The following is a 12,037-nucleotide window of genomic DNA, read 5'->3' as shown; positions in this document are numbered from 1 at the left end:
AATCATGCTTGTGCAGGGGGGTGGGGGTGAGGACTTAAATTTTTTTAGTTGGAGACATTTACTATTCTTCTAGCACTCTATGTACCCTTCCTAGTATCTAAATCTAACTCTATGACGCTAATTTTAACCTCAGGGTCAATTTTGACTTTTGAGCCAAGGGTTTTCTTAAATTTCTTATGGCTAGGGCCATGACCTAGGTCCAAGGAGACTTGCAGAGCAACAGAGGCCAAAGGGTTAACCAAGAGAGGCAGGCTTTGGGCTAGATGTAGGATGTATAGTTTGTTCATAAGCCCTTGATGGATAAGGTATAAGGTTTTACCTTCATCATTGAAATGTCCCTTTTCTGATTTTATATGATATTTCCAACCTCTAATCAGATCTTTAAGATCAAACAACTAATATCACAAAGATCCACCAAATTTCTCAAGAAACCCCAAATCAGGTATGCTGAAAATATTGCCAAAAGCTTCACAACTTCACAAATTATTAATAAATCTGAAAATGGAAATTTTTACAGAAATTTCAGCAGCATAACAGCCTAAAAAATGACATTTGTAGATCCATATAGCCTTTACACAATAGTTCACAAATGTAGGACAAAAACTATGCTTATCGGGCTCCCGAAATTAACACAAAAATGCCCGGAAACACCACAAAACACTAATAATCTATCTCAAAAGTTTAATCATGTCCCAATACATATATTCAGCTCTATTTTAACACCTTAAAGTCTGAAATACAGCAGCAACCCAAACTGATATGAAATACTCAACTGTAAACACCAAACTCATACAATAAACACACCCGAAAACCCACAAATCTGCACTGTTCAGCACAAAGGCAAACTCTATATGAGCATGCACATGGAATGGCTTAAAGCTCCCATCCTTATCCTTCTTGTAAAACTGCAAACTCCCGTTCTTGGGTCTCCTTCTCCACAAGTTTGGCAGCCTCTGAAAAATAACAAAGAATGAGCAAAAATCAAGTTCTGGAATCAGCCCAAAATTCCTCCAAACCCCTTAAAAGAGGGCATAACCGTAACTCATGTCCAAGAGAGGTTAATGAAACTTCACTTTCTTGGGCCTGCTTGCCTTAGCAAAGATTATTATTTTTTAATTATTTGAAAAGGGGACATGAAAAGTCCTCCCCTCCCAAACATTGCTTGTCCTCAAGCAATGGCTGAACAATAAAACAATCAATCCACCTGGATCCCAAATGTAGTCATGAACTATACTACTACCCATTAACATAGGCTCCTGCAATATCCTCTGCAATATGACCAAGAGGAATCCATAATCAAACTAACAATTATAGCTCAACCAAACTCCAAAATCACCACTACCACAGTCAAAAACCCATGAGACACAAACTCTTAGAACATCAGAACCCAAGTAAAGTGGACAAATCAAACTACCAACACAGTAAATACCATCAACGCATCCCACTGGCCTATACAGATTGTACAATCTAACTCTGCAACAATGGTGAACACTCTCGAATGAAACTGTACCAAGTATGGAGAATCCACACACTGTACAACTCCTACAGTTAGCACAACTCTGCAAATCACCGGCCACTATCTCATAACCATAACTCCCATGCACTGCTAATGGTGAAAAGACATTACAAGATAAAGAGTAAGAAATGGAATCCAAACCAAATTTTCCTGCCATCAACTCCTCAAAACAAGGATCAAATGCTAACTGATGTACATACCCTACAATATAATGTTGATTAAAAAAACCAACCTCAGTCAACAGCTCACCATGAACAAGTGATACAACCCATTGTGACTGATCACTAGCTAAGTCAGGAGATGCCATAGCCAAAGGAGTAGAATCAATAACAACACCCACTGAAGCATCACTCCCAAACTCCTGCTCTAAGTCACATATTATCAAGTTGTCAACTGCAGAACCTATCACCATGTCATGCCCATCACAACTCTCATCTTGAGGCATCAAACTGTCCCATAACTGATGATAAGCACTAGGAACCAAAGTACATCTTTGTATCATCATCTCATCAACATGGTCATCAAAGGTAAATTGATGAGTGTACCTCACAGTGTAATGCTGATAGAATTCGCCAATCTCAGTCAGTGGCTCAGACTATAACCTAGATGAAAATAACTGCAATTGATCATTAACCATGTTGGAACTGACTACTACCTCTGAAGATATCACCAAGGGAGTAGTATTACCAGTAGGAACCATGCCAACTGCCAACTCACCAATATCACACGTGATCTTTGATACATCTCTAGTCTTCGTGCCATCAGTACTAGAGTCCACCCCCATGTCAAGCATACCACAAAAATTTGCTACAACACCCAACTCAACTGAACCTGACTCTAATGGGAATGAACCTGATATGCCAATGTTAGTATCAAGGATGGATGCATCCCCATCTCCATTGTCTCTGACAATCTCGGCCATGGACATCCTCGGATCACCAAACACCATAGCCTGTGACTGTATAGAATCAGGTAAAGATTGTAGTCACTCTAACTCCATGGTCACCTTAGCCAAATGAAACTGTGACTCCTTGAAAGCCAATTGTGTACTCTCAAGAATCTCAGAAGTCACCTCAAGTTGCTCAATAAGCTCACTCACCTCATCTTCCTTAGCCAATAATGCATCATATGTTGTACTGCCCCACTCCATAAGATAATCTCTGTCGGCTACCAACTGCATATAATTCTATCTCAGAATTTGAATAGCCTCCCATAAAGAGTGGATCTCTGTCAAGGATAGATAATTGGCTTCCTGCTCATCACTAGTAGGAGAACCCCATCCATAAACTACTAACAACTGACGAGCAGCATCGAAATGCTGGCAAGTGATAGCAATGTCTCGGTCACTAACTCTCAACTGATTAGAAACATGATGGCACTGGCTTGACTGTCTCCTACAAACCTCCTCTGATGCACTGTCTAAAGGAGTATCCTCAAAGTTACTAGTCTCTAGAGTATTACCATCCATGTCCTGTGAATCAACTTTAAAGCTCATATCAACATACAGAGTATCAAAAACTATAGCACTGCTATCCAACTCCTCTGTACCCAAAGAAACTAAGTCTTCAAAACTTCCCACTGCATCCTCTTGGATGTCATCAATGCCAATATGATCCTAGGACTCATCTATACACACTGCCAAATATGAAAGATCATCAACACATTCCAGCAAGTATGGTCGACTGGATATATGAAAAAAGCCCAACACCAGTGTATAAAAACTAATACCAACATCGGACAAGATGCTAGCACAAGAAAAGACAACACCGTGCAATCTGCTAATCAAATCCATGATAGAACCCAAACAAACACTGCTACCAAAAAGTGTTAAAGATCTCCTGTCAACTGAATCCCAAATGCCAATATAACAATCTTGAGTCCATATCTGTAAACTAGAATCAGCTGGTAACTCAAGCAAAATCCTCACTTGAGTAATATGACCAATACCAACTAACTCCACATACCTTTCATGATGAGATAATAAAGTCACAATACTATATTTGTTCACTTTTGACTGGCTGGACAAATCATGTGAAGTACTACCAACCTTAACCTCATGTGACGAAGCATCTAACTGTGCCTGGTACTCTTTCCCAACAAAGTCATGAATGCTCAATGTCTTCTCATCTCTATCAGGTATCTCACCATCATGCACAACAACATCCTCATAATCATCATCTAAACCCACTACCTCCTATGGCAGAGTAGAATCTGAGACCTGTGCCTGGCTATAAGCTAGTTTCTCAAACTCCTCATGCAAGTTCTTAGTAATTGTGTCATCTTCCCTGTGAGAAAATCTGCCAAATAGAAATCCAGTCAACTTATCCACCTTAGCTGGGTTAGACAACATGTCATTCATTATACGGTGGTGCTCAACCAACTGTTTAGACATGTCATGGCTTATTTTCCTAAGTTTATCGCGAATGTCTAAATAACCATCCTTTCTACTATTTTGACTTTGTATATCAATTGTCCAAGATCGTGTCCTCTGAGAGTTTGTACTATACCTGTCCATTCTAGATAAAGTAGAGTGTAACCCCAATAGGATATAACTTCTTCAAACACCAAGAACTAATATGCAAATGATTAGAAGTAACATGCAACCATAGATTTTGACATGCAACTGATTAGAAGAAACATGCAACCACCAAATTCAGCAAGAACTAACATGCAAATGATTAGAAGTAGCATGCAACCATAAATTTTGACATGCAGCTGATTAGAAGCAACATGCAATCATAAATTATGACATGCAAGATCTGGGTAGTTGTCAAAACTGACATGCAAGATCTGGGTAGTTGTCAAAACTGACATGCAAGCTTCTACAACCACCAAATTCACCAAGAACTAACATGAAAATGATTAGAAGTAGCATGCAACCATAAATTTTGACATGCAGCTGATTAAAAGCAACATGCAATCATAAATTATGACATGCAAGATCTGGGTAGTTGTCAAAACTGACATGCAAGCTTCTACAAACCCTCAGGCTAGCAAGATCATGGCTCTGATACCACTGAAATTTCCCTTTTCTGATTTTATATGATATTTCCAACCTCTAATCAGATCTTTAAGATCAAACAACTAATATCACAAAGATCCACCAAATTTCTCAAGAAACCCCAAATCGGGTATGCTGAAAATAGTGCCAAAAGCTTCACAACTTCACAAATTATTAATAAATCTGAAAATGGACATTTTTACAGAAATTTCAGCAGCATAATAGCCTACAAAATGAAGTTTCTAGATCTGTATAGCCTTTACACAACAGTTCACAAATGTAGGACAAAAACTATGCTCATCGAGCTCCCGAAATTAACACAAAAATGCTCGAAAACACCACAAAACACTAATAATCTATCTCAGAAGTTTAATCACATCCCAATACATATATTCAGCTCTATTTTAACACCTTAAAGTCTGAAATACAGCAGCAACCCAAACTGATATGAAACACTCAGCTGTAAACACCAAACTCATACAATAAACACACCCAAAAACCCACAAATCTGCACTGTTCAGCACAAAGGAAAACTCTGTATGAGCATGCACATGGAATGGCTTCAAACTCCCATCCTTATCCTTCTCAGAAACCTAAAAAATTCCGTTCTTGGGTCTCCCTGGAAACCTGCAAACTCCCGTTCTTGGGTCTCCTTCTCCACAGGTTTGGCAGCCTCTGAAGAATAACAAAGAATGAGCAAAAATCAAGTTCTGGAATCAGCCCAAAATGCCTCCAAACCCCCTAAAAGAGGGCATAACCATAACTCACGTCCAAGAGAGGTTAATGAAACATATTTTAATAATAATTTTCATTTATTAGTCCAACGGTTTCCAAAGATTAACCCCCTTTTTCTGAAACTTCACTTTCTTGGGCCTGCCTGCCTTAGCAAAGATTATTATTTTTTAATTATTTGAAAAGGGGACATGACAATCATGTTTCCTCCTAGTCTTATAAATACAATCTACTAGCAAATGCAATAATAGAAATGAGAAGGAAATATGGTTAATATTCTTGAAGTAATTCAAAATATGGAAGTGTTAATAATAAATTACCTAAAAGTAGTGCTTTAGGGTGATATACCACTTAATTTCATAGTAGATGGCATCCCAAGGCTTAGGGAGGGCTTCCCATGAAAACCCTCCACACATTCATGTTGGTTCCTTCTTGAGTTTGAAAAATTTCCACAAACTAGCTTCCTCATAAACCTTAGCCTACCTCCACCATTTACTTCCTTCCATAGTAATTTCTCTAACCATCATAATGTTTTTCTCAGAGATGTCAAATCCCATAACATTGACAATCACCTTTTTGTCCTTCCAAGTCTGGAAGAACTACATCGATACAATCTTGTCGTACTTCACTATACCCTCCATATATGGTAAGAGGTCACATTCTTGCAAGTAGACCATTTTCACCTCACTACTACAGATACCTTCCTCCACATCCACTAGTTCAATGTAGTCACTAATGCCCATGCCTTCTCTCGAATCAACCACCAAATCTATAGATGATATAGCCTTGCTATAGGTATGGTAGTTACCAAATATAAAATGAAAAGCCTCAACAATAAAAATGAAAAGGCATTGCATAATCATCATAACTCTGTAAGGTTTCGCAAAAAACAAAAGTCCACCCTCCATGGCATGTGTGAGGCTGTGAGCGATCTCTTTCCCTCTGTAAATAGCTGACACCAGTTATAGTTTGTGTGAAAATTCAGCAACTTGTCATTTTGATTATTAGAAGGTCATTCTCTATATCTTGCTAAATCCACCCTATGCATCCTTCTTCAGTAGTAATCAATATTCATGACAATCAAAACATTAATGCATATCATCATACAATCTTTCTTTGAATTAGTTAAGGTGGTTAGACACAAGAGTTTTTTATTCCAAAAATACTGTAGTAGAAAATTAATAACTAATTGTTTATTTAGAATAAAAATACCCAAAAATATATGTCACATCCATAAATGAGTCTAATTCTTATATCTAGAATCTTAATAAAAATAGAATCATTTAATTTTGATTAAGGTGTTCAGACATGCATCTACTTCTTATTTTTGTCCTAAACTTTTTGTATTATTGCATTAAAAATAAAAATTTTGACTGATCAATTTTTATTTTTATTTCCAGATAAGATCTAGTAGTTTAGAAACTAAATTCAATTTCCTAGATATTATTTCCTATCAAAATTTTGATAGAAAGTTTATAACGAGTTGAAAATTGCATGTCGAGTTGATATAACCTTGATTTGTTAATTTTTCATTGTCACTTAAGGGCATAGTTTGGTTGACCATGGTCCTATACATGCCTATATATTTAACCTGATTTCAATAGGATTATGTTAGATACAATTAGATGCACACTAGATAATATAAAATCTATGCTTAAAATATGTTGGTATGCATCAAGGTGTTGAAATTTTTCATCTTTGATTGTAATTAAAGGTGAATGATGAGAAAAATTCAACGCCACAAAGCAACTCAAAATTTTTTAAATATAGAAGATATATTAGCTATTAACAACCACAAAATGCATAATATATTGTGCAAATTGATTTATTAGATTTACCATTTAGTGTTATAAGTTATGTTTAGAAATAGGAAATATTGAGAGGGGAGATGGATGAGAGAATATCAGTATTTCACAAAACTTGTCCAATTATGGATATCTTTAATAATCATTGAACATGCACATGTAATCAAATTGAAAAATAAACATAACGATAACACAATGCAGCTCATAGCATCATTATTTGTTAATTAGGAAACCCTGGCCAAGGGAAAAGCCTAGTGGGGATGGTGCCCACAGGATGATGCATTAATATAAAAAAAATTTGCAAAAGGATGGACCTTTTTAGGAGTCAATGAAATACATTCAGTAGATATGAGTCCCTGTCAAAAGATTCCAACCCTGTTAGGAGTTGAAAGGAAGATAGATGGACCAAATGTCAAAATTTCTTTAGTACTATTCGTTTAGTGGTAAAATGAAAGCACTATAATAAGCTATAGGTCTCCACTTTATGTGGTCACTAAGCCATTCAAATATGTGTGTGAGGGAAAAGGAAAAATTTCCATGCATGATTCCACTTATGATCCAAATCAGATTAGCTAGGACCCAAAGCAAGAAGTGAGCCAATGCCAAACTTAGATTATAAAGAGGAATAGGATACAAGGAAATGTACTCTCTTAGATCCTACGTAGGTCTAATAGGAAATGTTCTCTCTGTGTTAGTTTGATACCCCATAGTCATATATCCCCCTCCTTAGGATGACTATGTAGCCATAAACATTGTAAGGAAGAGAAACAAGGCTAACAACTTCTATCAAGAAGGAGATATCCTCTATCAATAGTGTATACCATAAAATTAGCAAAGAGTGTAGGCTCTTATAAGCTAAGGAAATAGATAATTTATGAAAGGATATGTCACTTATTAGAAAATACCCTTGAAAGGAGGATATCTTATGTACAAGACATTTTCCTTCAAGAGGAGTGTCGTGAAAAAAGATATGACTTCAAAGAAGAACAAAGATGCACCTATTGAGTCTCTTATGTAGAGGTGGAGTAAGGATCCTTGGAAGAATGATGACAAGCTCTAGAGAACAAAGTAAGGAAAAATGTTTATAATTAAAAGAGTTTTGCAAGTAGAGAAGAGGTGATAATCAAGGACATGAACCTCTTGTATAAAAGAGAAAGTCATGATCAAAACATCATTCCTTATAAAAAAAAAAATATCACATAGTAAACAAATGCCACTATACTAAGGAAAGTAGATCCTTAGATAAAGAAAAAGAACATAGATAAAGGTGTTGCCCCACAAGCATAACACAAGAAACTAATTATATGACAATATTATATGAGATATAAAGATGTGGGGAGCAACCAATAATTATGCACAAACCATCCAATATCAACAAGAATAGGGTCATATCATAGAAGGATAGATAAAAAAAAAACATCATAGGATAGCCTACTCTAAATATCATAAGCTAGTAAGAGAAGGTATCATAGACAATGTAAGCTATAGATAATTATCAATTGAGAAACATTAATATCCAAGATAATAGAAAGATAGTTGTTAGGTAAAACATGCACAGTCCTGCATGTAACAAAAGCTTTTCATACCAAAATAAAAAAAATGTATCATAAAATAATACGATGTATAGAGAAATGATAAAAAAGAGATGAAATATGCTATATTTATAATAAGAGAGAACATGAAAAATTAAGATGAAAATATCCATCTAAGTGATATACATAATAAAAATATCAAGTTGTATAACCAATCAATGTAAACACATTAAATAATACACACCTAAACAGGATAAAACAATAATGGATAACCTAAGATGCCATATCAATATTAACTATACAATTAAGAAAGGATATCTAGGTGTCAAATAACCAAAATAGATCCCAAAAAATGATGATCCTTGTGCCGTAGTGATTGTGAACAAGGAGAAAGGCTTATTGTACCAGTCTTAACCATATTATACAAAATAACAAGGAGTGATGACAATAGGGGTTAGAAATGCAAAGTATTGTTGTGAAGAAGAAAGTAAATATATTTTTTATAAGAAATTTTACCGTATTCATTGTTTTAATGAATATAGATGATAAACTCTTCAAAATTATGAAGAAAATATTTAGTAGTATAGAAAAAAGGACATTTAAATATAGTAATGGCATTCAAATTAACAATTGATATTTTAAGTTTGGAGCTTGCAAAAGGTGATGATAAACCCTAAAGGCTAACACTTCTCTAGTATCAATAGGAGAAAGGTGTGGAATTGGAAGAAGAAGATGTAAAGGAGGTTGAGGTAGATGAGGAGAAGAAGAAGGATAATTAGAAGAAGGAATATGATGAAGACCTCACTTATGATTTTGTGTAGGAAATTGAAAAGCTAAAAAATTAGCAAATAAAGGGTCTAATGGGGAAGAATTATTAATAGTAAATCAAGAAATTTAAAAACTAATAATACTTTCCATAACTAAAAGGAAATCCTAATAGAAATTAAGAAATTAACAAGTATTCTAGAATCATTAGAAAATGATGGAACTATTCATCATTAACTATCATGAATAATTGAGTCCTCTAGAATTTTCAGTTCCTTTTAACATCTATAAAGGTAGTGTCTCTTTCAGTGTTCAACATTTGTCATCAGTTTGTCACTGTTCAATAGTGTAGGGTTTAGAATGGAAACAACTATAGTGGTTTTCCATGCCTTAGAAGGTAGGATGATGGATTTTAAGGATAATGTCAAACCTGAAAGATTGAATAGAATTCTTAATTCATTGAATGATCTTTCAAGGGTAGTGGTCAATAGATTTTTAGGTGAGCATACCTTCAACTATGCCTATACTTGGAGGATGAACAACTCTATCATAGGGTCCTTTATATTGTGTCTAGCAAGGGCAAAGATAGAGCATGGTATGATCATCAATTTGTGTTGTGACATCTTTGACTTAACTTGGGCAGAAGGGATGGAACATGTAGTGATAAGCAATGTCAATCAGAGGATTCTATTCTTGGAAATATACATGAGCCCTGGTAGCTTAGGTCAAGCTAAGGTTTTTAGGTGCCTAATTCTAATTATTAGTGATAATTTCAAATTTTACCAAGCTTGGTGGAAAATGGAGGCTTACATTTCCTTCCTCCTGCATTGGAGAGGTTTAGTGGTTGTGCCTAATATGGAATAGATTCAAAGTTACTTGAATCTATATAATGTGTTTGTTGAACCAAAGGTTGATCTGGGAAATATGAAGAATGTTGAAATCATACTCCCTAATCTGCATGAATCAAGAAAAGAATAGACTACCTTCATATTTCCTCTAGGACGCCCAATTACAAACAGCAAAGAAGTCACAAAGATCATCATGCTCTACATAAAAAAGGATGACATATAGAAGGCTAGTCTTCAGAAATATATGTAGTGGCTCTTGTGTGTAGGATTTTGGTTTCTAGGTATTTGTTTTAGTTCATTTTATTTTGAGGTGGTCATAGGCCCTTTTTTTTTGTTTTGGTTCTCTTGTATGCCTCAGTCCTTTAGGATTTTATCTCTAGGTTTCTAATTATATCTTTAATCTGGTCATCTTAGTTTGTAATCATTATTATAGTTATGTGCCTTGTATGGAGCAGGCTATATATATATTAATATATCAAAAACTTTTTATACATTGTCAATCTTTAAATGGGGTAGCTTTAGGTTTTTGATTCTTATCCTACTTATTATTTGGTTATCTTGTTCTCGGTATCCTTTTGGTAGATCACTGATCAGATATATCGAATGTTGTTTTAAGTTCTTTCTATTGAAAGTATAAAGGGCTATAAGCAATGCTAAATTATGAATCTAAAAAGGGATTAAAATAGAATTCAAATTAGGTCTCGTCTATAAGCAAAAGTTAAACCCAAACTAGTAAATTAAGCATAGGAAAGTTAGGATATCTTAACACTAGAAAGAATTAAGAATGAAAAGTAGTTTTTAATTAATGCAAGGTAGAATACTACACCATCAAATAGAATCATCAAACGAGAAGTATCTAAATTAATTATAGAGTCTATGAACAAAATGGTTAGAGATCAACTTATTAGTTTCCACATCAGGTGTTGTTATTATTAGTGGGTAATGACTTCCTGCAAATTAAAGGAAGATAGGAACTTTTGTTCATCTTTCCATATTTGGTTTTGATCATTTCCTATTATCAAGAACAAATAAGTACCATCTCAAAAGAGGTAGACACATCTAAATTAAGGAAGTAAATTCTAAAACCTACAATCGATAGGAAATATGTAAAAATAATAATTGAGAATGATATCTTTAAAACATCTAAGATTAATTAACATTTAAAATTATAGATTACCTTTAATCATTAGAAAGGATGGGAATTGTGATATTTCTATTAGGATTTAACGGTGTGATTTTGAGTATGGTATTTTTAAGACTTTGTTATTTATATGATCTTAGAAGCTGGAATCTAACCTTATATGCAAGTGAGCAGTGTTATTGATGTAGTTTCCATATAAATACCACAATCTAGAAAGGATATTCATTTCTATGGACAAGATTCACCTTGTTTCTGCTCTTGTCAAGGAAATATTTTGATTAAAACACATTTATGTAGAATAAAAAGAGATGGTGTAAACTGGGGTATGCCCCTTTTAATTTGTACAATATAGGACTTTGGTCCTAGTCAAGACTGGAGGTTTTCTTAATCTGTTCTTTCATACTAGTGCCCTTTTGAATGGATGAACCATGTAATTTTTTTCATTTATTAAATAATAATACGAGGCTTCGGTTGTTTACTGATATATATATATATATATACATACATACATACATACATATATATATATATATATATATATATATATATATATATATATATATATATACATACATATATATATATATATATATATGTATGTATATATATATATATATATATATATATATATATATATATAGTAACTTTCTTTAAAAGGATTTACAAAAATTTAACTATTTTTGTCAAATTATGGTGT

The sequence above is a fragment of the Cupressus sempervirens genome, chromosome 10 (genome assembly GCF_028749045.1).
Source record: "Cupressus sempervirens isolate cs-2001-9-10 chromosome 10, ASM2874904v1, whole genome shotgun sequence".
NCBI lineage: Eukaryota > Viridiplantae > Streptophyta > Pinopsida > Cupressales > Cupressaceae > Cupressus > Cupressus sempervirens.
Note: the sequence above shows the minus strand (reverse complement) of the source record.